We start from the raw sequence: 27,649 nt of genomic DNA, 5'->3' as shown, positions 1-27,649 counted from the left end.
AAGAGCAACAAGGGAGGAACCTTCAAAATGCACATTTTTCATTAGACGGAGAGAGCATGAAGAGGAAAAAAAGCTAGCTACTTTTGGAAATTCACAGTCGCATGCAATATAAATCTTACTTTAGATGCATTTAAGGAACGGAGCAGTTAAAAAAATACTCCTTTGAGCTAAATTAGGACTTCTAGGAAAGAAGAATATTTGTGTCCTTTTTCCTGCCTGACAATAAATAATATTACAAACAAGTAATGGTGGTACAAACAAGTTATACACAACACATCGCTCTGTACAGACGGCTTTAGAACAATGGAACCATCCATTGAAAAAGCCATTTTCAGCTTGAATCTATTATCACTGGCCAAAATATTTCACGTGCTTGGAGAAATATTAAAGGAATTTCCTCATAGTCAAATACAGCTGCCCAGAGCTCTTGAGTGGGTTTTGGCTAAAATATTCATTAATATTTTTAGGGGGTACTTTTGTATTGGTGAGGTGGAAATTGTGAGTTGGTGTTTACAGTATACACATCAGGCCCTGAATCCTGGCAGTGTGGTACTTTGTTCTGGCCACTGAATACTTACAGATTTCCAGTGATTTGCTAGTTTCTAGAGGCTGATAAAAAAACTTTTACACCCCCCCCCCCTCGAAATAGCTTTAGTACAACATTCTTTAAACATGCAGTGTGCTGCTTTGTGAGCTAAGAACATCAGTTGGCATTACTGTATGGATGCATGTTTATTGAGAACAGCCCAAATAGTTTACATTATCCCTTATCGAAATATCGCATGCACATTTTCTCTCATAAACTGTTCTCTGCCACTTGTGTTCCCTCATGCATTGTTGTTCTTATCTTCCTGACACCATGCCCCTGTAACAAACAGACCATGGCACAATGAGAATAAAAAAACAAAAAAAACACATAGTGGAAACAAATGTGATCTTTGGGTGCCCTTGAAAACCATGTGTGTGTGTGTGTGTGTGTGTGTGTGTTTTTTTTTGTGGGAAAAGTATTGCTGTTTCTGAGCATATATTATTCTGTGCGCGCATACGTCTACGTGTGTACTGTACACTGGTCCCCCCATGGCAGAAGCAGAAAGGCCCAACCTGTTGACGGTGATGACAAGATGGCAGGTCAAAGCAGGGTTTATTTTTCCACTATTTTCTCATAAATACACCTCGGGGCAGCAGAGAACGCACTGCTTGTACTTAAAAAGTGAAAACACAGGCAGGCACCTGCAAGAAAAATACAGGAGGAGGTGATGAGGGGGATGAAGCGTGGAAATGTTCCGCTCCATCAAACAGCAACATTGCAACTCCTCAGTCAAAGGAGAGTTCAGCGTTGTTGGCAAACACCAGGTTACAGCCCCGATGATTGGGTTTCAACATATTGGACATTCTCAGCAACTCTGTGAGGTGGAAATCTTAAAAATATACACACATCATAAAATATTTCCCTTAAACACCTTTTTATTGCACTTCCTGTCTCTCTAAGTTATTGAGCTCATTTACTCTTAGGTTCCGACTCTTTTCTGGGTTTGCACTGTGGTAGCAGGACTGAAACACCTTCTATTCTTCAGGTGGCTCTCCATCTGTTTAAACCATTAGTCTCGAAATGTGGTAGAGCACAATAAGGGCAGGGAGACACAATGGTGCTGACATATGCAGACAATAATGGAGTGAATTTATATAGCGTTTTTCCAGCCCCTTGAAACTCTTTACATTGTAAAAGGGGGAGGGGGAAACTCACACATGGCAAGCTCAGCAAAAAGGAGCTCAGGTGGCTTGGACATAGACATACAGCAGTGTTTGATCCTGCAGACTAAAGCTGACGTCTGGAAATCATAAGCCTTTTAAAGCTGTTTTAATGTTACAGCACAGGTTGATATGCTCCTTTGGATGAGGCCACTTCCTATAAAGATCAGTGACTTATTTTTAGGGAAAATAGGAAATTGTAGTTTGGTTAAGTTAAATAATGGTATAATAAGAAGAGTCTGTTTCTTGTCTTGCTCAACCTAAATATGAAAAAGTACCAACTTGACCTTTGTACCCCTCACTGAGGTGAGTGCTGCAGTGTTTGAGATGTAACCTGTGCCTTATCTGATTGACCTGCTCAGCTGTAATGTGATGCGCCAGCACGCGGTTCAGCTCTCATCGCTTGTGAAGGAACCTGGCCCAATAAGAGACGCAGCCACTCAGGCATCAAATGCTGTCTAAAATAACAAGCTGAGCAAGGAAAAATAGTTTGCGCTTAGAAAGCTCCAAGAAATCAATCAGTCATAGGAGAGACTGAGGAACATTTGGAAGCGAATCACCCGACATGTCTGTTTTTAAGTTGACATGTTTGAGTTTCGAAAGTGTTTTATGATTTTTCATCTCAAATTCAAAGAAAGAAAACACATCTTTATTCTTATTTCTCATTTTTATTAATGATATTTAGTAAATGTTAGCATGCTAAAACGTCAAACTAAGAAAGTGAACATGGTACCTGCTTAACATCAGTATGTTAACATCAGTATGTTAACATACTGATGTTAACATTAAGCTCAAAGGCTGCTTCATGATTGTAGACTCTTGGTCTTGTCATTTTAAAAGTTCAAAACAAAACATATATGCCTTACAACACTCATGCGGTCTTTCCAAAAAGCTACTAAAGGAAAAAAAGGAAGATGGAACAGAAACTCCTGTTTTGTAGTTTTATATATTCATGGAATTCCTCAGTCATGACCCAGGCAAAGTAACTAGACTAAAAGCATTTTCCAAAGTGAGTGTGATTAGTGCACACTCCCACTTTCTTCCAACTGCTTGCCCAGTTTGTTTCTCAGGTACTTTCCTTACCCATAGTCGGGCTTTTTAAGAGGCGGGTAAATAGAAAACAGATGCTGACTAACACACAGGAAGCATTTTAAAGGTTCGGATCTAACTGTTTGTGACACACTGTGTCGATGCGGTGGGCTAGTCGAGTCAGCTGTGTACTTATGTTGGCGAAAGATAAAGGGCGTAGTCGGTGACATTGTGTATCTCTTCACCTGTGTCCAATATAAGGTTGAAGTTTTTGATGAGAGCATCCTGCTGCAATGAAGCCGTGACCAAAACCAGGCCGCTGAACAAAAGGAGTCAAGCTTAAAATGATTGGTTTGGCTGGAAGGAGGGATTACTGTGTATAGTCCAAGTTATTAAAATGCACACACAAGGTCAAAGTTTATTAAAGTTATTCTCTGGGGCCGATGTTTTTGTCGATAGTGTAATGTAATTTCCTTTTTGGGTGGGATACAGTGTAAATGTGTGTGTGCCGAGAGAGATGTCTGTGATGTCAATGTCTGTGTTATTCTATTTGTGTACATAGCTCTGTTTGTCACTGCCAATGTGTGTATTTGACTGAGCTTTTATGCTCTTTTTTTGTGACAGAGGGTCAGATTACAATTTGGGTGTTCTTCACTGGCCACAGAGAACAATGCTATCATCAAACAGAGATACACATTGTTTTCATTTAGCTTTGCATGGGAGAGTAGAGGCTTGGCAGAAAGCAGTGGAGGCCCCTGATGCAATAAGGTCACTTAACATAAAGTAAGTGACATTTAACTGGAAACATTTGACAAAAGACTTATCAGTGTATGTATGTGACGAGTTGAATCATAAATATGATTTTTGGTCAAATTGCATCAAACTAAATGGTGTTACGCTGCTTAGTCCAATCAGATTCTTTTACTCTTGATCTAATCCCAGAAACAATTAGTTTTCAGTATTTATTTGACTCATGGATGACTGAAAACACGTGTCCCCCAGAAGGTTTCTTCATCTCATAATCAGTGACATGTTGACTTTTACCAGATGTAATTCCAATTTTTCATTTGGAAAACATGTTTAAAGAAAGACAGCTTTAATCAATTGACACTTGTCCAAAAATCACATTATACAAGAATTTTCCTGTAATTTATCTTCTTAAGTAAAACGGAAGCTACACAGGAATCAGCCAGCGGTCTGGTATGCATATTAACAACTAATAAATGGGCATTGTGATGGCATAGAATGTCTAAGATGTGTACCTTGTAATTTCAACATCCCCGGTTCGAATCCAGATGGGGGTGTCTCTCTCCACATTTCCTTTTCTTTGTCTGCCTGCTACAGAGTCAATTTAAGGCAAAATACCACAATAAATACATTAAAAAACAACAACTAGGTAACAGCTCAATATGTCCATATTGCACATAATATGACGGAAATGAGCATGGCTTTTAAAATAAATAACATAATTATTTGCTCTTTGTTAATGGCTATAATTTTTTACCATGGTCCTACTGCAATAGAAAATGGATGCTATTTTTGAATGCAAGAAATACTGACTATGGAAGTTTTGAAATCCCGTCTGTTAACAAACCCATAATCAAAAACACTGGGAAACGCAGAAGACACACAGGTAAGCTTGATGAGGTACAACTAAGGGGGCTATGCAGCTGGAACAGTGAAGCCAGCCAAAGGGACCCATGTAGGCCCCAAAATGACGTTGCTTTATCATTAAACCACGGTTATGCTGTGCAATCATGCACAGTAGACACTGTTGCCAACAGGAAGTAGCCCTGTAGTAGTATTTTTTTGGTCCAAAACTGGGTTCAGTTTATAAACTGGGTTCACCGCTCTCCATTCAAAAGGGTGGCTTCGTCCAGTAATATATTGTCTACGGGTACAACAGACAATCTGACACAGACAATGGGAAAAAACAGACTTAAATATACAAGGAGGAAGGTGATTAACAAGGCACAGGTGGAAACACTCAGACAATCACACGGACAGGAAGCAAAGTTCAGACACAAGAAGCAGAAAACTTCAAAAATAAAACAGGAAGCACAGAGGGAATGAATAATGACAAGGGAAAAACATAATACAGAGAATGGGGACAAGCGCAGAGGCAGGGAGTGAAGCACATCAAACAGGAAATACTATAATCAAAACCAAAACCATGACATTTCTAGGCATTTGGGTCGATGACAGACTTACTTTTAAAGTCCATATTGACATGTTGTTTTCAAAGCTGAGATTAAAAATGGGCTGTCTTTTAGAATTAAATATTGCTTTCTTGCTGACACAATTACAAGGTTCAAATGCAAATCTTGTTGATCGCAGCTGTAATTGCTTATCATTTTTTTTTTTTTTTAATTGATTTACCCATGTATTCTTCTTTTATTGCTATTTTATTTTAGTTAGGTCTGCGTTTATTGTATAACTTGGCACTATTGAAAATGAGGTGAGGGTGTTCCTCAGTGTGTTTAAAATAAATAAAGTCACGATTATGCAAAACAAGAATGGTCAAAATTGATGCAGCAGAGGCCAAGAAACCCTGACATTTAGTATCTTTTATGGGTCAAGCCAAAACTCTGGATCCACAATTTCTATAACAATACTTTCCTTAGACCCTCTCTGACCCTCTAAATGGCCACGTCTATCAAACTGCATGACCCTGCAGTAGTTACTACGTGTCATCATCAAAGTTATAAAATAATAATAATAATAATAATCGTTTCTATATCCTGGAAAAATCCTCTTATAGTGCTATGTGAAAACTGGGTCCCCATTATGTTTGTACTGTTCATGGATGTAAACAATTCACAATTTAAAATAATCAAAATGTGTTCCAGATGTTTTATGAGCAATTAAAGGATAGGAAACACTGACTGCAAACACAACTTTGTTTAAAAGAAAACTTTAACCAGTAATTTTGTACTCTCCCACTTATGTTCTTATCTTTCTCATATTTACTGTTGCTCTATAATAATTTAGTAAAATGTGTCCAAAGCTGTGTATTGCACGAGTGCTGTAGCCCCGTGTCCTTATTCATATATGAGTTACTATAGAGCAGCCTCTTAGACACATCACCCTGTTATTCTGACTTACGAGCAGCGTAATTTATCTGTGAATACAGTTCTGTGTGTGTAAATGTGAGTCCTAAGTAACAGTGATGGTCATGGTCATGGTGTGGTCTGGAGACAGCTGGCATATAGTCTCTCCTCTGACTCACTGAAAATGATGCCCTTGTGGTGATGCTCCAAACATTTGGATATTTTACTGTACATAACTGCACCTGGGAATGTTGACATGTCATCTCCTAATGTGAGATTTACCAGGATGTTTCACTGCATGTGGCTGGAATGATGGCTGAAAACACAAAGACAAAAAGATGAGGGTCAAGTTGAGTGTTTGCCAATATGCATTGTACTGGTCCATTAAATTGGTTGCTGACAGTAGTAGCCACTACAGGGCCTCTGAGTGTAATTTAGTGGAAAGTCTGGTTTATGCAGTAGTGTGTTTGTGGTGTGCTGACAAGTGACAACAGCAGGAGTTTAGCCTCCACTCGGGCTTGACTCTTTTAATGGGTATTTTTGGCCCACTGCTACATCTACACCTGTTCCTGCAGTGAAAAACAGTCACAACAAAGTGTTTGCTAAATACTGATTCACACACTGTTCTGTTTGTGGTGCAACTAAAACCTCTTAGTAGTGTTAAGGCACAATGCTAATTCATTTTAGAAACATGTTATTTTTCATTATCACCAGACAAAAAGGTATGTTCCTTTTAAAGGAATCATTTTTGGAAATGCTTTACTCCTATTTGGTTTCTTGCTGAAAATTAGACATTGTCATTTCTGTACGATAAATACGAAACTGCAGCACCGGGCAGTTAGCTTTTCTTAGCATAAACACTGGAATAAGGGGGAAACACATACTCTGTCTATGTCCAAAGGTAGCAAAATCTGCCTAAACCCTGGTAAAACCACAACGTGTTATTTTGTTTTTTGCACAGATTGAACAAACGATATTACATGTTATGTAGTGAGCTTTAAAGGTGCTGGAAGACACCTTACTGTTCAGTCTGTATGCTAAGCTAAATGGGTGCTGACTATAGCTTCATGTTTAGCTTCACATGACAGTGGTATCACTTTTCTCATGTAACACTTGACAAGAAGACAAAAAAGTGTATTTCCAAATTGCCAAACTCATCCTTTAAGAATTGAATTACACGGTCAATCTAATAGACAGTTTGTTCCTCGTTAAAATCACATCCCTTTTTATAAAAATGTCTCAGTGTATTTGCTGCCCATGGGCAGAAAAAGATCTCTGCCTGTTGACTAAAGAGTCTTGCCCCAAGGGCCCACCTGTGAGCTGATCTAATTCTTGGCAAGAAAGCAAATAAGCGTATTTCCCAAAACGACAACAATTCCTTTAATGTGTCCTGCTCAAACTAAAAATCTAAACAACAACAATAATGCTGCGATGATGTGTTGAGAAGAAACCCCGCTTGACACTGTTCTTGATCATAAAAGTTTATTAAATCAAAGAGTTCAGCATCACTTACAAGCTCTGCAGCAGCTTGGAAATTGTTTGGTACTCTTTGATGAGCAACTGGCAGACAACATTTGGCACTACAGGCCCACAATAGCACTATCTGTCCTATCCCAGTAAACCACGGAGAGGTCACAGTGAGGGCACAGAGGGCCAGAAAGACACAGGCTCGTTTCTCACTTATCATCTTTGCAATACAGCCACTCTTTTCCGCTTTGGTGGTATTTAACGCTATTGTGTGGGAATGAGCTTTTACTGGTCACAATAATGTCATTATATGATTTCCAGCTCAAGAGCGAGCTGCGTCGTGGTCGCTTATACTCCCATTCCCGATGTGGAAGTGTTGTGCTTGGATTCACAGGGGAGCTGTTTGCTGTGGCACTACTCATTCTAGCCATTGTTCCAGCGCTCTTAATGACAGACTAAGCCACAATGGAAATCAAAATGGAGACTATGTGCCAGTGTGATATGCATGCAAACTGAAAGTTCATGGGTCCAGAGGTGAGGAATGGGTCCCGATAAGGAATCAGAAAAGGGATTTGGTGCCTTATTACATGTAACAAACTTTTTACACATTATTAAATGACATTAACCTCCCGAGCTTTAAACCCTATTTATTCATAGATCACAAAATATTTTTTCTTCATTCATTTCATTAAATGTTTGGCTACAGATGTCTACTTTCTTCCACTGAGTAATGACTGTAATTAGCCAGAGCACTGATGTCTGGATTGTCAACGTAATCTGCTCTGTTCAGTCTCTGGGATATTTACACGGTCCTGTAAGTGAATCAGTCAGCACATGTGCAAATTAATGAGGCATGCTGTGTACAATTTCATGGTTTCCTTGCAGACGCAGACAATCTGGAGTGATTTCTAATGAAAATTTGTCATAGATGATGATTGAGTCCTTTGAAAGAAACATAACTGACATATCTACATGTTGCTGCTGTAAAGTGTGAGGCAGGTTGTCAAACTTGGAACATGTGTCCTTCTATTGTTGTATCATTATGTATAACAGTTCAGCCGCTGCAGTGCCAATTAACAGTTCACCGCAGTTTACATGCTGTCACTTTGCCAACTGAGTAATAACTACATTTCAGTCACGGCCTTATTTGCCTGTCATGCCAAGGCCAAGTAATGTACAGGCAGGTTGTCCCTGTAGGGCTTGTCAGTTACCCAGCCCAGCACATTCTCCTGCTGCTGATGGAGAGCCAAAGCTAACAGAAAACAAGTGGTGATTTTATATGACAGGTTCCAGACAGGTTGTGTCTGATCTGTGTTTCCTGATAAATCAGCAATTGAATGACTTTTAAAGACAGACAGAGCGGAGGGAGGCAGAGCGGGGAGGAGGTGTGACTGCTAGCCAGCTAGATAAAGGCTTGTGCCAAGGCCTGAGCAAATAAACAAGGGGATGATTATTTCAGCACACACGACTCGGCTAATTCAGTATGAATTAAGAGTGCTCCAGCTCACAGTGCCGATAAGCCAAACCCCCCTGTCGCTCTCGGCCCTCGCCTCTGTTTTCTTAACTAATGCCCTCCTCGCTCACCTCCCCGGGCTTATTTAATCAGTTTAAGATCTGCGTAGGATCTGCTCACCATTCAGGAATGAAAATGTCAAAGCAAATTATCTGAATGAGCCAATTCACACGTCCTATGTGTGTTTTCAGACCAGATCAGTGTGTTGGATCTCATTGTATATTTATTGTAGCTTTCTTGAAGCTGTGCTGTCACTATTTGCTGATACTCAAACCTGCAACAGGAGCAGACAACACACTGTCTTGGATGCGCAGTGAGATTTTTGTAGATTCACAGCCAGTTTCTACTCTTGAAGTCAAACTTTTACTTGCTGTCAAAGTGACATTATGCTTACTCCTGGCAAGCAGGAGCGGGATTTGCTTTATGAGATGACACATTGCAGCCCTGCCTTTCTTGCACAACATAAATAATGATTCACTTAATGACTACAGCAAACAACCGTTCCTTCAAATAATCCAATTAATCCTCCTCTTTTTTGGGCAAGTTCTCCTTATTTTGAGAGTCATTCCAAGTGGATGGTTTGCAGATGTTTCCTCGCTGAGACTCATCTGTGAACTTCAGCCCAGCTCACTGCTGTACCAAGGCTTGGATTACACTCTTTTGGTTTTTCTCATGGTGAGATGGAGCTGAAGGTAGATAAAAGAAGTGTGTTGTTCTATGATTAGAGCCGGAGCAGCTTCTTAATGACCCCCCCCACCCCCGCTCCCTCCTCCTTCCAGATCAGTCATCGGCCGTCTGGTCTCTCTGGCCAGCATCACGTAGATCACAGACCTCTGGTCCCCATTAGTGCCCCAGTACAGTATCTGAATCCGATGGTTAAAAGACCCAGGCAGGTTCCGTTCCACATTAGTTTTAGCCTGGTATCTGGCCTTAGCAGTGTGTTTGTGGCGCTGCCCTGCGGCACTCCATGATGATTGAGCGCTGCTGAGTTTCCCCTGCTTTGATGCCTAGAAAGTCCCCTGATAGAGAAACGATACACTGTGACATTTATTTCTGACCATTTGAACTGTTTTCTTTGGTCTCAGATGGAGGTTCAGGTTGTTGGGAGAGTTAGCATGTGTATTTGTATATGCTTAAACATTAACAAGGGGGTGAATCTACGTGTACACTTGTGTGTCTTGCTCTCATGGTCCAAAAGCATTGAGTCAGAGGAAACACGGGGGACTGTTAGTCAGGTCCTGTTCCTGTTGTCGATGTTGTCACCATGACAGAAAAGAAGCAAATCGGAAGTCAGCTACATTCACACCTTGACAGGATCTGGATCAGTATAACCACCTAGACATGATCGTTTATTTTCTTATTTCCTTCCACTTGTTGCTCATAATTGTAATATTAATCAGCTCTATAGATAGACACATGGTTTGTCAAGACTACACTTTATCAAGACTATCTTTCTTCAAGATTATTTATTGGGCATTTTGCCTTTATACAGCAGTTAAAAGCCAACATTGAACCAGGGGACATTGCACATATAGGCCACACAGTCCCCTGCGGAAACTAAAAATTTAGAGATTTTATTATATCCCAAATAAATTTTCTGTGTGCCAAACATCAGATGTTAATCACAATCACATCTAAGCTTGGTCAGGCAAAATGAAAATAATCACAAACAGCACAAAACTAATATTTGTTAACTTCACTGGAATTGTTGTGATCCAAGAATAACAGCGGGATTGTTTTTGGCAGCACACATGTTTGGAAGCCTCAAAATCCATATTTCATTTAGGATGTCATGTTCACATTGTAATTCACATTTATTTTTACATTTAGTAAAAAAAGGTATGCTCTATGCATTCTGTATGGCTTTTCTTTGGTGCCTTAGCACTGGGGTACACGCTTTTCTCTGGCTATCCCCCATGCAGAAGACAAGGCTTTGGCTGGGACAAGTAGGTATCAGCTGCCTTTGACACACATGTCTGAATGTTGGTCAAGTGGAAAACCTCGCTGTGTGTGGTATCGAGTGCTGGTGACGTTTCATTCTCTCTTCTTCTATGTCCCTGCATGTCTCTGTTTCCCCTCTCTATCTATCTATCTATCTATCTCTAACTGAGCTTCTGAGTGGAACGTGTTTTTGCACTTTAAGAGGAAATACCTTTCAGACATAATCTTTCTACGTCACAGAATTATTTTTCTGCTCTAACATAAAAATTCTCCCTTTTACTTTACAGGTCATATGATGGAGCGCATGGTGTTAATTCATGGTTTATCTGATATGCAAATGAGGGAACCACTTTTACTGACATGCATCCAATTTAACAAGTAAGACCAGCCAGCATTCACAAATGTGCATATTTTAATTGTTCAATTGCATAACACTTTTTGTGATTGTTGTGTCGAGTACTGCTCCTGTCTCGGTTGGTCAAAATAGTACACTAACCAATCAGAGAGCTCTCTGTTTCTCTTTCCATTCTGGGAAATCTGCTGAGTGACAGTGGCCATGGCAACAGCCCGGCTCTGTGCGGCTCCCTTGCACCCCTGCTGTGCAGCGTTTGATGGCAGTTAAATGTGTTGTGGAGTAATTGGGTTGAGGACCGGATGAGATATGTCCCCTAAGGTGTGACAGAATGTGAGAAATGGAGCAGGTGGTGGAAGCCCAGAGGCTCTCCCATACCCATTGCAACATTCAAGCCAATGGTTGTTTCCTCACCAGGTGTAAACCACTCCGCTCTGTCATCCTGTGAGACAACATGGAGTGTGCACAGGTCGGGAAAATTAAATGACCAGAAATTTATGTTGTTGGATATTTTATATAGTCTGTAGTGTATGTATATTGTAACGTAATTAGATCTGACCAGTTATACCTCCACAAAAATACTTTTTTGCTGCCATTAAAAATGCCAGTGGGTGCAGTTAGTGTCTTTCATTAACACGGTTGACTGTCAGAGATCTCAACTGCTGCCTGAAAATATTAACAACCTAATAAAACTGTCCAACTCAAGAGATCTGAAATCAGTTTGTAAGATGAGATGAGATGTTCAGACATTTGCTTTTTATCTATATAAGGACATTTTCATCCAGATTGGTCACTGGTCAGTTCAGTTTGTATGTGGATAAATATCTGCTTGTAAAAAAGTAGTTTTATTTATTATCTAATCTTTTATTTGCATGTTGCACAGAAACCTCCAGTATATTCAGCTAGACCGTTGTTCTTCACCTTGGAAACAGCTGTTGACAAAACAGTCTCAGTTCAAAGTCCATTTTCTAGCTTTTGACCGCATCACACATAGTCCTCATCGGCAGATAAAGTTTGCTTAGTTGTCATGCACTTCTTGTCTGTTTTTGAACTCGAAAATACAGGGCTTGCTTTCTTTTCGCTTTGTTAAAAATCTCACGAATGTATAGAACTTTTAACTGTGAGCTGGCTGTATTGTTATACTCCTAGTGTTGGAACTTGACCATGCTGCAAGTGTGGCCTGTTTCATGACATTTGCTTCAGGAATTAAAGTGACGAATGAGATCACAAGCCACTCACAGCTTCTTCTAAATAATGTATATGTCAGACTTAACAGCCACCGGTATCTCCAAAATGCACACCTGATCCAACTTAATTGACAGAAGTGATCCAAGTGGACCTGCGTTTCCTGTGTCCTGGCAAGTAAAGAGTGCTGTAACTGAGCAGCATAAGCCCAGCAACGTGTGCAGAGACGACATCAGACGGATGCCATGTGAAAGGAACGAGTTGTCACATTACACTTGTACCAACATCCATGAACAGCGCCAAGACCATGCCAAACATGATCGGGTGTCACGGTGGCAGCAGAGGCCGGCCAGGTGCATGACATCGCCTGGTATCACAGCCCAGAGGGGTGATGCCTGCTGGGCTGCTATGTGGCGCAGCAGGAAGAACACAGAGAGGTGGGACTAAATCATTATGGCTTTCTCCTCTTTTTATTTTAGGGAAAGATCTAAAATGACAATGTGAGAAATTCTAAATAAATAATAATAATAATTTTTTTTTTTTTCTCCACATCAGTATGTAAAATTTTAAAGTGTTTTGGCGACTTTAATACTTCTACATTTCACAAGGAAATAAAGTACGTTTAACTGGTTACTTTGCATTTTAAGGTTTTTCATATAAATAATATAAACTGCTTGTAAAATATAATACAACATTGTAGATTAAACAATCTAGCGGTATATTAAGTAGCTAACATTAGTCAAATATTGAATAATGAGTGTTTTTGCTTTTGATGTTTTACAGTTGTTTATATTTACGGATATTTTAGTTTTTAAACCTATTTACATTTACTAAAGTAGCATTTTGAATTCAGGGCTTTTACTTGAACTAGAATATTTTTGTGGTATTGCTTCTGTTAATTAATTTAAGAATATGAACTGATGACATGACGTGTCATAGCAGAGGTTGTGCTTACAGTGGGGACCTTCAAGGGGTTGTCATTTGATTAACAAAAGAGATAAAAAAGATTAGTTTCTGTTTATTTTCCATTTATGTTTTTCATTTGATTAATTATGTTGGTTTTACCTCTTTAGGAAAGTAACAAAATGGGAAGTCTTTGGTTGATGTGCTCACAGCTTCTTGACACACGCATTCTGTGAAGAATGGTCAAGAGTAGTCATTGTTGGGAAGTAGAGGGTAAAAAGGAAAGTGGCCCTGACACTAGACAAAAAACCTTTCCTTTTATGTTTACATTTCATAAAACATTTTCACAAACACGTATGCAGCCATGGCTAAGGCATACAAAGGCTTAAGCCTTTGGAGCCATGAACCGAAATTGATAAACAAAAGACTTGCAGTTCCTGTGCTTGGCACCATAAATCTGGAGTGTTCAGAGCATGAAGGAAGTATGTTTAAATCATCAGTGAAGTGCTGTTGGTCATTCATAGGGAAAAATGCATTTCCATAATACCCTTAAGGATAAACATAACTACTGGACTGAGTGCGATACAATGGTGTGAAATTGTACCCTGGTGCAGGACATCTAGCCAGCATAGCAACAACACAGTGCCGCGTGCCAGTCAGAGGGATTAAGTTGTTTTGAAGCCACAGTTGATTGTACAGCAGATAGTGAGGGAGGGAGCTGGCCCATACAACCAGATAATGGTGTGAGATAGCCTCCCACAAAGCTACATAGCCAAGAGCCTGGCAATACTGGGAAGTGTGTTTGTGTGTGAGTGTGTGTATACTGTACGCAGAAGAGCGTACGCTCTGTGTGCTTACGTATGCACTTCCATCTGTTTGTATACACATGGTAATCTGATTCAACCGCGAAACTTGAGCAGGCTCTCCCACCACATGTTTAATTATTCAAGGTGCTTTGGCTGAAAACTCGATCACCTGGAGGATCTGTTCTACCACCACAAGCCTCCACCACCACCATCCCCAGGAAAGAAGAGACCACACTTGATGTTTGTGGTATGTTCTCCTAAACAGGCAGAATGAATTATCGAAAGATGGTGTATAATACCTAATGAGCTGTTTGCAAATCTGCAAAGCTGTTGTTGTCATGTACAGGAATTACTGCAAACAGTGAAGGTTGCTAGGGGATTACATACTGTAACATCAGCCCTGCAAGGCTCTTAATTTTCTTTATATTTTCTTAAGTTGAATTTTCCAAGAGTTTCTTTAAAAATTGGTATGTCCCTGATGATTTGAATCAAAACATGTCAACTTCCAGTATCCTTCAAATCCCCCACGGTTCTCCAGCAGCTGCCTTGATTTCATCCAACCTAATTTGCAGAGGAAAGCAAATTGTGGGCATTTGACCATCTGGTCCAACGCCTATCCCCAAAAATAGAGTCTTTTCCTGCCCAGTCAGAGGTCCCAATTTTATTAACAGCATTGGGCAAAAGACACCCAGGAATCAACCCTCTGCCTAAGTATACCATGGGGGCAAAAGCCCCGGCTCTGGAGGGGAAGTTAAGCCATGAAAATGACGATTTGTCGGTGTTGTAGCTGTGAAAGGCGTCTTCCCAGGGAGCCGAGTTGCTCTAAAAGCCTCCAACTGGCAGGGAATTACTTGGTTCAGTAGAGCAGGGTGTTGAGGCTGTTCAGCATCTCTGTGCCATCCAGCCCTGCAGGATCATCAAGCCCCATGAGGGCCAAAAAGGTCCAGAGTGACATATTCTGCTTCTGATAATATTCTGTGGTGTTTCTGGGAGAATTTAGGTATAGTGTGTGCACTTAAGGTACAATATTATTATAATGTTAGCTATACCTGGCAATTCATGGTTTTCTTTCTCATTTTCCTTTAGACAACATCCCAGGGGCACAGAAAAAAATTGCAGTTATTATGAGCCAATATACTGGTATGATATACTGTTATTTAATAAAAAATGTGTATGACACAATGATGTAGTGCTCATAAGAGACATATCCCAAAACATGTTACATTGTTTGCTGGCAATAAACTGAACCTTGTGTGTTTGAATGGGCCCCTCAGCCCTCATATAAACCCCCGAGGCAGCAACACAAACACCGGTGAGCCTATGATTTTGTGGCCAGCTAAATGAATATTCACACTCAGCAGACTGTGAAGCTGAGATAGCAGCTGGGGCCCAGGGCCTAGGGCCCAGACACCCTACAACTGCTAGTTGGAATGGCCGGTGTTCATCTGGATGAGGAGACGGCCACTACAGCCAAGCTCCCCAACTGTTGCCAGAACAGTACTGGATAGGCAATGCCAAAAGGACAGGGTGGACCAGACAGAGATAGGTTAGACATTTTGGGTGACTAAACAAAAATAGATTACCATTAAATTGAAAAAATTAAAGGTGATAGTACTCGACTATACCATGGCTTAGCTATTCCCTACTAGTAATCTCTAGCAGATGGCATGTTTTAATCAGAAAGCAGTGGCCAGCGAATGCGTTGATGCTTATGAAAGTGGTGCATATAGCATGTAATATTACCACCTAAGTCAATAAAATCAAACTATGAAATTTGCTCACACTGGACTGGACCCTGGGAATTTACTTACCTGGATAAGGATTCCCATTATTTAGCCTCTGTATTATGGTGACTGGTTTTCCTAGAGTACAGATTTATAGCCTACAAAGAGGTTCCTCAAAAAGGACCAACTAAAGGTCTTTAGTGATAGTTTGAATTAATGTTTAGTTTTAACCTACATTTTATTAGTAAATTCCAGCCTTTTTTTGCCTAAAATTAGTTTATGAATGGGGTAAAGACCAGATGACCTATGCTAAATTGTCATGTGATAAATAAGACAAAAAGTTATCCTAAAGAAAGTGCCCTTTTTTCATTTTCACAATATCAACACAACATATACACTAGCACGTAGTAGCTGAATGATGAGTCCGGGGCACTTAAAAAATGTCTCTTTAAAAGTTTATTTGCAGCACTTGCCTCATATCCATCTCATTTACCAGGTCCAGGCAACGATGATCTAGTTTTGCAGTTTCAATAACTTTTTTTTTTATTACTTAGTGGTATCAAACAACGTCTAAACAGAGGAATTTACAACTACTTATTACAACACATTTTTTTGTTTATTTAAGATTTCATGTCAGTGTGGTAATTCACCATTTCAGTAATGTCTTGCAGTCTTATGATAAGAGCCCACTGTGAATGCACTGATTTGGCACAGAAATGAGACATTGTTAGCATTATTTTTTACCATTCATGGTAACCCATTGGTAAAAACAGAAAACAGAAGTAGGCCCAGGTGGCTTCCGTGTGTGACTCCACAGGAAATATTGGTATTTTCCTGTTTAAAACTTTAAAAATAAGTTGCTAGAGAAGGAAAACACACTGATCTTACATCAGTATTAATGAAATGCTGATATATATGCACATCATACCGGACATAATAAGTATCCCATTTATTCTAATTTAAAAGGAAACTTCTGAGAATTTTAATGAAACACAGAAAGTGTGCAAAAATCTTTCCTTGAATTTAGATTGAGATTTTCTATTATTTTAAAAGTTGTTAAAGTCCCACTAATCTGCTCTCTGCAATATTGTATATCTGCTGTGATTAAAATTTAGGACTGATAATATCTAAATGATTAGTGAAAAACACTTAATTTTTATGAACGATGGTTGAAGAAGCTTATTATTCCTTTCCATTTCTTTTTATTGTTATGACTGTCACTTGTTAATAATGTCCAGTGATGCAGACATAATGAAACACCTGTCATGTCTCATAATAATGATATAAAAATGGCACAGCCGAGCCAACTACAGCGATCACTCTTGGCTTTAATTGCTATCTGGAAAAACACTCTTGGCTTTAATTGCTACCTGGAAAAACACACAGGTGTGCTTTAACTTCCCACTCAAGCCATAAAACAACTGTTTCTGCTGGTCTCTGCCTCTCATAATGGACTTTATTAGATAGTTTATCAGTGTTTTGTACCGATAGGCATTCATTAAACAGTTGCTGGCCATATGCCCCTTTTGACATTGGAAATACTAAAATATAGCTTTTCTGTTGTACCTTTTTTCCATTGTGTTTTTATATTGAGTGTTTAGATGGCCATAATGCAAAGAATAAGGTGTGAGGTCAAGCAAAAAAAAATCTTTATATGCTTACTACTGTAAGCATGTATATATATTTTTTAATCCACAGTAAGTTACTGTAGATGTACAGGATAAAAAGATGGTTTCATCCAGGAGGTGGCCTGAAAATCTGATACGCTATTTCTCCACAAGTTGAAGCTGAATATGCATTATAAGTCATTACAAATGTGGATTCATTCGTAAAATAATTAAATATACTGAGCCACCCATTTTGTGCTATGGGACACCTTTGTGTGAGTATTTTTGTCTGTATCAAAGTTTGCATCACACATTCAACTAAAGCTGACTTACAGGGCCGAGATCATTTGCTGTGTTGTTGTCACACATTTTTTTGTTTATCAAAGTAAATAATGTGCTCCTGGTTTCCCTTCTGCATCTAATGATGCAATCCTCTGCCCAAGTACCAAACAAATCAGTAAATATTCCGTCGCTGTTTGATCCCTGAGAAGAGGAAGACGCTTTGATCACTTTTCCTGGAACTCTAAGCATACCTAGTTGCACAGAATCAAAGTGTTTTTTCCTCACTGAGGGAGATTTAGTAGAGGTAATGACCATCCACTCAGAAACAACAGTCTGTTTCACAGATATCAAATGGGATGACATAAAAATGAATGAAAGGATAATGATCAGAGGAGAGACAAGAGGATATCCATTAGGAAGTCTCTGTAATTGGGGTGCAGTGGGGAGCAGAGCCTGCTGTCTACACATTTAAGGTAGCTGCACAAAATACATAGGATTCCTCCATGCTCAGCTTCTGTGATCACATGAATGTGTCCGATTAGTTCAATCTATCCAATGTGTCTCTCATAAATCTTTTCAGTCTAACAGGAAGGGTGGATGTTTTGCAGATGTTGCCTTTATATTTATGCTGGGGCTCTGCGGTGATAAAGCGAGACGTGTGAGAGTGACAGCAGCAAATGGACTCATCTTGAGCTGTCACGTTATCCAACTCAACTGTCACCAAAGCCTGCTTTTTATACTTGTTGGACTACTGCTGCTGTGCTGGTACTTCACACCATGCAGAATTATTTGGAAGGGGAGGGGGCGGCATTTGTGACAAAAGACATGCTTGTTCTTTGTCCAATTTACAGAGCTCTACAACAAGTACAGGATGTAGAAGAGTAACACTGCTTTTATTTCTGCTTCATCACACCTCTGTCCCTCATTCCGTTATCTGTTAGCCAATAGCCATCCACTGGGGAATGCAGCAGGGGTTCAAGTGTGAGGTATTGTTATAAAACATTACAGTATCAGAATCTGTGCCATACTCTGCCAAGTCATGACGTGTTATTTCCAGGGGAGCATAGGTTACACACTCTTCACTTTTGTCTTTTTATTTGTCTTTCTCCTTCTCTTCCTATCTCTCTTTGTCTCGTTTCCTTCTCTTTTTTGTATCTATTCATCTCCCTCTTTGTCTTCTGTCTTTATCCATTAAACTCTGGCGGCCATTATTCTCTTTTCCGTCTTTTTTATCGCTCCCTTGCCCTGTCTCCATCCATCCATCCATCCTCCCTGCTGTTTGACAGGGCGTGTGTGTTGTTTTTATCCGAGTGACATCGGGTCTCTTCCCAGGGCACATCCCGGGAACAGCGAGTTCAACCTGATGGCTCCCCTGGGTCCTTCCCTTGCTAAATTGCAAACTGTCCCATGCAAATGCAAACAGTCGTGAGCATCCCACCCACACTAATACACATTCCGAAGCATGTAGTACATACATCATACATGAAAGCAGCAACAGACCCTCAATGTATGTATAGATATGGACACACACGCACAAATATATGATAAGAGGACTATCCTACTTTTTGCAGGAATGTGTGGGCTATGTGCACATGTGCACACACACGCACACACAGTGCATGTTTATTCAGGTATATCCTTCCTGACTATGCCAGTAAACCTGTAGTAGTCATGTTGAAAGAAAAAGATAAAAAGAATAGAAAAATCTCTAACTGGTTCCTTTTTGACTGTATGCCTGCATGGTTTTCGTGAGCTTCTTTGGATGAGTATGTCTGTCTGAGAGAATAAAAATGAAAGATACAGAGAGTTGGGTAAATGAAGTGAAAGAGAAAGCGATCTTCGTGGATTCAAAGGGAGAGAGGTCGAAAGAGAAGGATTATTTGTCCAAAGTGAGATAGGGAGAGTGAGCGACAGATAGAGAGATTGCCACGGGCTCTGTGATAGCCGCGCTCTAATTAATAGGTTGTAGAAGCAGATGAGCATGGAGGATGCAGGATGGCAGTGTCATTGTACACACGTGCGTACACACAGACACAGACATGCACTCACACAGACACGCACACAAGCCTGCCCATTAGAGATAAACACAGCCACTCTGTGGTAAAGGTGGAGTCATCCTTCTTCTTGATTTTATTCAGGACGCTCCCATAACAAATTAGAACATCACTCTGGGCGTTAAACAAAGCAGTAACCAGTGTGAATGTTGAAACATCTCTAAAACAGCTTAATGGCACTTCTGAGGCAATTGCAGATATATTAGCAGATATAACAGATATGTTACCTAACCTTTGTATTTGAAGCAAAAATCATGATGATAGATTGCTGTCCACAGTGTATACTCTGTTGGCCCATTAGCCCAGATTCAGGTCCTTGCTACAAAAACAAGACACACACAAGTGGACAGGACAGCAGGCCTGCAGTTTATCTGTGGTGCTGTCAGGATATTTAATGTCTTTACTTTGACCCTTGGCAGCTTTACTACTGCTCAGTTAATCTCCTGCACCTCACTACAAACATATTTTACCCCCCACAACTTTGGTGTTTGTGTGTTTTGTCACCACAAATGATCCACTAACTGGACCATGAGCCCCAACTATCAGAGTTTTTTTTCTCATCAGTTAATCACTGTCTTCAGTGTCTCTCGTTTTATTTCTAAAGCTGAATCCTAATTTATTATTGTTTATATGTGCACTTGCTGTCTTGCAGCAACATCCTCGCTCACTGACACACACATCCATTCTTTCATGTGGTAAGACAGTAAGAGTTTAACAAACGCAGTGAAAACAGGGGAGATGTGTACTCAATCCCTGCTACTGTGACATCTTTCACCTCAATGTTCCTACATATGAAATTGCCAGTAATTTGTTTCCATCACTGTTAAAGTATGTGATTGCGCTCCTTTGACCTGTGGAGTTCCTCAAGGGTCAATCTTTGGACCAGCCTCACTATCCCTTTACATGCTCCTTTTTTTTAATCCACCAGTTTCCTGTGTTTCTAGTCAAGACTGTCCTCCCAAGAAGGACAACAGTATCAATTGTTTGAGCTCCAGAACAATATATGCTGACATTCCGGTGACAGAGCGGCTGTAAGAATTATGAAGAAAGTCAGGTGACGTTGTAACAGAGAGACAAAGTCTGCGTAGGGAGGATGTCAGGGCGGATGAGTGATTCAACAAAACATCAGACTTTAACACGGCAGATTGCTGATTGTTTCCTGTTTCCAATTGACAGTCATTGTTGTTTATGTTACTGTCACAATGACAACAAAGGTCCTCTAACCTTCAATGTTTCTGTTTATCGTATTGTCTCACAGAGTCAAATGTTATATATGTTATGTATGTTATATAACCCATCAAGGTTATAATCAGCCACACTTTGCATCATGAGAAGGTCACCTGCAGGTGTTTTCAGCAGCTGGTCATTTCAACCTGTTGTGTTCCTCCCTGCTCTCTGTGGACCATCAGCCTTACACACACAAACACTTGTACACCTTAATGATGGAACTTGATAGGAAACTGTGTGTCTGATGCTTGCAGCCGTTTTTGCCTTCAGTCGTGCCTTCTTATTGATCATAAAGGTATGTATGGTCTTTCCAATCGCCAAGTAATCCAGCACATTATTTAGTGTCTGTGTGTGACTGTGTGTGAGTTTGGATGAGACCAGGAGGGGGGGAGGCGGGGGTTGAAGGAGTAATGGCTGGGGTCGAAGGAGGAAAATGATACTGCAGTAATCCACCTCTCTTTCACCTCCCTCCTCTCTTTTCTATTGACAGCTGCCACTCTTTTTTTCCCTCCCTCCTTTTATGCATCTCCCGCTCATACCACACATACTGGTGTCCATTTCTTTCCGTTACCGCCCTCACCACCTTTCTTTCCCTCTTTTCTCCATTTCTGTTAATGTGACTTCTAGATCCTTCCTGAACTCTATTTGGTGTTTTATGCTGTATCAGAAATAATGAAAACATAATGACATGACATGAACAGCTGTACCGTTCCAGAGCTTCTTATGCTTAAACATCACAGCTGTCATGTCGAAACCTACAATATATCATCTTTTTAGGGAAAATCTTTCCTTTTCAGCTTTGTGAGCCTTGTCCCGTTCTCCTTACCCATAATGCTGATGTCAAAACATATTTTAGACATGTGTTTCCATAGTAACGGATTGTAGTGCTAGAAGACAGACAACAAAATTATACAATCGCACATTTGTGTATCTTTTATCTGTCTATCTACGGTCTTCTCAAGGCCATGATCCTTCACCCTCTGCCAGTTGTACACCCACAGTGCTGTTGCATTTTGTGAGAGGACTTTGCGTTAGTCATTGACCCCTACTGGTCACCCACAGAACAGCATCATAATGTAAATTATGCAGGGTTAATCACTGGTAGAAAGTACTCAAATTGTTGTGCTTTTAAATCATGCATGTGTGCAAATGTGTTTCTAGTTTAAGATGTGTTGAAGTTAACTATCTCCGTCCCTTTACAGACGTAAACATGGTTTTGTGCTTTAAAAAGCTGGTCTTGCTTTTTAGATTCAGCTCGAAACAAGGAATTAAGGACAGTTTTCTCTCCTGGCTGCTCCTTTTGTCCAGATCTGCTTTCAGCTCCATCCCTCCCTCTCGCTCCGTCTCTCTTCGGCCCACTCAAACTCCTACGCACCGCTCATCTACCTCTCACCTACATCCTCCTCTCTTCTTTTGCCTCTCTTTCTAACTCTCTCCCTATCTGTTAATACACACACACACACACACACACACACACACACACACACACACACTTCTCAAAACCCCTCTCACCAGCCAATCATTGGTGCTTCTATGCCAACATCCAGAACAACAGTGTCCTGTTATAACTTCATATCATAGAAAGATGTAAAAACAGAATATAAAGATGGAAAAACAGAGAGAAACTGGGCGAATTTTCCTCCTGACCCATGTCATTTGGACTTATAATGATCTGGCTTGGTTGCAGAAATAAACTGCAAGTGACAGTATTCAGTATTTTCATTTTCACTGAAAATTCTGCATAATGATGAGCTTATTATAAGACTGAGAGATGTTTGCATAGAAATAAAAATTGCATTTTTCCTTATTAATATTGTCCAGTATTCACACCTCTAGAGATGATAGCTGTGTGCATATCATTTGCATGTGGACACACACGCACACGCTGAAGATAAGGCAGTAGAGTGACTCCCATTTACACACGACTGTAAATTACCCAACACTTCTCAATCAATTATTCATAATCCGTAATTAATTATGAAACGATCAGTAATCCAACACCAGTCCACTTGGCTTGTGGTTGCCTAGTAACCATGACCCATATTAAATGCCACCATTGTTGCCTGTAACCAGAGCACCATTTTTTTCCCATAGGGCTTCGGGCCTCAGGGTGGAGAGTAAATAACGTGTGTGTGTGTGTACATGCAGAATGAATGCACGGGTGCCCGGGTGTACACGCGTGGCCATATCATACTGGTTGCTTTGAAGGTTGATCACACAGGGTAAACAAGCGAGGCTGATTAATAATGCAGTATTTTGGCTCGTACCAGCAATGAGCTGCGGCCTGCTAGAGACCACTAATGGGACACACCACGGGGAGCACAAGCAAAGAGCACGGCGCTCACAGCCAGACAATGATGCTATAACACGTCTATGGGGACACATAACCGCACAGTGCACTACTTTGTCGGCACTTGTCCTGGAACTGCATCAGCAAGTTCCCGTATGGTGCACCGGAGGCCTGAATGAATGATTTATAAAAGAATTTTGGGGTGTTGAGTGGCCATTTTTAAGAGGAGATTGTACAGTAGATCACTTTCCCTGCACTTTACCACAACATCACATAAAAAATTTGACTGTCCTTTTTTTTCACTCCGTATCTATATTCCCTCTCATTATCTCTCTCTCTCTCCGCTGATGGCTCCAGTCGTTTCCTATTCCAAATTCTCCATCACTGTCTTGTTAAATACAACTTCCACATCCCCTTTCCACACCAGGAGATAAACACAGCCTGTAAATATAGAAGCTGTGTTTTTTGCTGTCAAACCATGTCAGCGGCATGTAAAAATATCCTTCGATCTGGGGAACATCCTGCCTCCAGTGAGTATGCTTGTTTGTGTGCCTTCTCCTGCAAGAGGTAGTTGTCTTTTATTTCCACAGTGTCAATCTGTGTGGGCCTGTGTGGGAGGTAAAGGGAGATGAAGGTGAGAGAAGTAAGGAAGATGTCAATGACATAAGAGAGCTGGAACCAGTTAGAGAATGAGAGAGAAAAACTGAAAGAGAGAGAGAGAAATGTATAGGATTGATTGTTCTTATGTAGTTTGTATGATGCTTTGGCTATATTGTTGTTATACATTCATGCCAATAAAGCACATTTGAATTGAATTGAGAGAGAGAAGTGTGAAGTATGCAGAGAGGGAGGGAGGGTGGGGTGGAGGTAAGGGGGAAGCGGTGAGCACCGTGTGACCAGACTGGTGTTCCTTCCTCGCCAGCCTGAGAACCAGGAAGTAGAGCTGCTTGTACTTGCATTATTGGGACTAACAGGAAATGCAAAGGTCTTCAGGAGGGGTAAAGTGTGTGTGAGTGTGTGTGTGTGAGTGTGTGTGTGTAGTAGCTTGTTGCTGTTTCAGCTAATAATCATCTTTATTTTGAACAGGTCAATACGCCTTCTTTCAAATATGAAATAAAGCTGCTGTGATCAATATTTTTTATATTAACTATGGATCAAATCACTTTGTGTATGTGACATGGTTTGTAGTGACAAACTCTAATTATTAGCAAGCCCTGTGGTTCCCCTCAGTGTTTTAGCTTCTTTTAGCTCATTATTGTTTTGTTTTTTCCGGCTCGCAACATTATTGTTTTAATTCATCCTCACCGCTCTCATCGTCAGGTGACTGTTATTAGCAAAAACAAGCTCTAAAAAAACACACTGTATGCTACCTGCCCAGCATAATATGGCTAAGTTTGCAACTAGCTGGGGAACACAATGGAGCATTTAGTAGCTAAAGAACAAGATAAATCTCTCTGGAGTTGGTGGAGAGCAAAACAGAGAAAAAGAAGAGTGAATACTGGATTCATCAGAGGGACAAAAGCACAACTTGAAATTAATTCTAATGTGGCTCTGTATGACTGTATTAATAAACTATTTGCTTTTAAGGTAGCCATATCAGTTTAGAACATTATAGGTCATTTGTCATGTTATTTTCAACTTGTTTTCGCTCTTCAGGTGGTCAAACGTTTGTTAATGTGAGAAGATCTAATGAAATCTCATGGTTTTTGCAGCAAAATAGCCCAAGGCACTAAAAATAAATATGTTTACAGTATTTCATATTGCAATAACAGATGGAAAATACTTTTTCTGTCTGACTCAGCTGTTACCTACTAGCCACTGAAAGAGCACTTGTCTATGCTTTTAAACCCCAGTGCAGCCATCATTCCCTTCAGTCCTGCAGTGTCATTGTTATTTATAGACATTTTATGTTTTATTAAAATTGTTTAATATGACACCCCATGGGTGGTTGTGCTCTTATTGCCCTTTCAGACTAGCAGAGAAACACATAGCCAGTGATTCAGTGGACTAATGTTCAAGAGTTTGATTTTTGCCCCAGTTGCTGTGGTCAACCAGATGCTTTCATATCCTCCAACATGTCATCGAGTCAAATCTATCCAACCAAGTTCCCGCTGAGATTTCCCACTTTGATGAGAGTGTAGAAATTAGGCTGCAACACATCATCAGGGATCCATCCCTTAAGGCTACGCCAAGCATGTCGCAACCGTCAGGCTTTGTGTGGATTCAGGTTCTGCTCTGATTGTTTCTCTACTCCCGGGCTGGGCCTTTTTGTCTGTGCGTAGATGGCTTCTTCTCAACACATTTCCAGCTGGATAAATGAATGACATCTAGAGGGAGATGTTAGATCAGTGGATGTGGCCTGCGATGTGGGCTTCTAGCAAGCCAAGAGATCATCAAAATAATCACTGTTGCCTGTGCAAACAGTGTGCAGGTGCTCAGGCACAGCACAAGATGAGACAGGGCCCCCCGCGCCAGCTCGCAAGGGCCAGGGAGCAGCAGGTTGCCTTGGGAACCCACGGCTCCCTCTTTCTTGTCATTACTCCCCTGCACACTCCCCCTTTTTAATCTGCACCATGCTTTCAGTGACAACCCCCCCCCCTCCCTTGATATATACACACAATACATGCATGCACACACTCACATATAAAGAAGCTCTGACTGAAGTAGGCAGGCAGAAATATGAGTACATGCACACACACACACGCAGGCACGCACGCAGGCACACAAACACACACACACACATCCATGAACATCAAGCCTATAAAGATAAACATGCTATCCATCACTGAGACTGGAAACTCTTTATCAGTCTGTCTGTGCCTACGCTCTGTTTAGATTACTGGCAGGAATTAAATAAAGCCTTTGTAAAATAGTATTTCTCTTATGTACTTTATTAATCACAGAAAACTGCTTTGGATCAGGTTTAGAAATGCAAAGTTCTCTATTCAAAACATTATTTTACCATGATTGTGCTCTTTCTTTTCAGGTAATTGCATCTTTTCTTGTCTTTTCTTGGTCTTTATCCTAAGAAGTAATCCCACCCTTGTCTTTCTTGCTCTCACCCTTAGCCTTTATTGTAGCATAACCAACACCTCCTTGAACAACCCCTAGCCCCTTACCCCCAACACACACACACACCCACACACCTTTTTCAAGCCACACATTTACTTATGTATACATAATATATACAACATTCAGGTCACAGGGCTGAGGATGTGACCTATGTTTAGTGCAAAGCTCGCTCTGATTGCCCATTCAAGAGCATAGGGAGCGGGGTGAAATGATGCTGGCAACCTCTGGCTAAGTGCCCTGCCTCATCACCAAGTGAAATGACTGCACTTGAGCTCCTCAAGCTGAAATTGTTCACATAGTAAATCTTCATGAAATAATGAAAAGCAACCTGTTATTGTTCTACGGTATGGCCATAAATCAAAACACGAGTGTAAGATTTGGACAAAGTGCGTGTTTTTCTTTTGATAGAAATGTCCATTTTATGTACTGTGAATGTAGAGTTGGAATATTAGGGTGATATATCAGCACTGTTCCGCAACCTTTGGTATGATGTGTTTTATTTAGTTGAATTTTGGGCTTGATTAAATATGGTTTGGCCTGCAGCATATCAAGAAATGTTGAATGTGTTTATGATATGCTTGGCTCCAGGCATAGACTTGGGACTTGGGCTTGTATGGGCGTTGTGCTTAACACTGGAACTCTACTGCCTCTCAGTGGGCAGTGGCTAACTCAGAGGAAGAATACTTTGATCTCACATCTGGAGCTGAAAACGGATTTGACAGAATGAAAAGCTGCTGGATTAGTTAAAACTGACAAATTTCAAAGTTCTCTGGTTCGAGTTTCTTAGATGTGAGCATTTGCTGTTAGTTTTTGTCCTTTTTTTCAATTTTTGTCCAAAACTGAATATCATTGGGTTAAGACTGTTGGATGGACAACCCCCCCCCCCAACAATTTGAAGTTGTCAACTTGACCTCTCTCTATTGCAATGGGCATTTTTCAGTATTTTCTGGCATTTGTTAGACCAAACTGGTTGACATATGAATCGGTAATGGAAATAATTGTTAATTATAGCCCTCACTCTCACTCTTGAGTGTCTGCATAATGCACCTATTGGTTTTCAAAGTGACCGTGCTGTCCACAAACAGTTTTTAGGTATTGAAAGAAAGCCTTTCAATTTTCTGAAAACATGTCTGTTTTTGTTTGTTTTTCAGAATATTTTCATGTGCCGGCAAAGGCAATCTAGTTAAGCTAAAATCACCAATACACTTTGAAGATTAATGTCCAAATTTATAACATTTGGTAGTGGCCCTGCTGTTGTGGAGGTGTTCTTACCTTCATTTAGTATCCCAAAGTTTAAGTCTCCTGCATGGTTATTTCTATGGGAGGTGCCAGCTGTAGTCTAAACTCATGCAGGGAGTTGGCTGGGTCAACCCACGACACTCCAGGTTATCTGGCTGA

This window comes from Micropterus salmoides, unplaced genomic scaffold (assembly GCF_014851395.1).
Source record: "Micropterus salmoides isolate LMB-PRFRI ecotype aquatic unplaced genomic scaffold, ASM1485139v1 Ms_hic_scaffold_18, whole genome shotgun sequence".
NCBI classification, from domain to species: domain Eukaryota; kingdom Metazoa; phylum Chordata; class Actinopteri; order Centrarchiformes; family Centrarchidae; genus Micropterus; species Micropterus salmoides.
Note: the sequence above shows the minus strand (reverse complement) of the source record.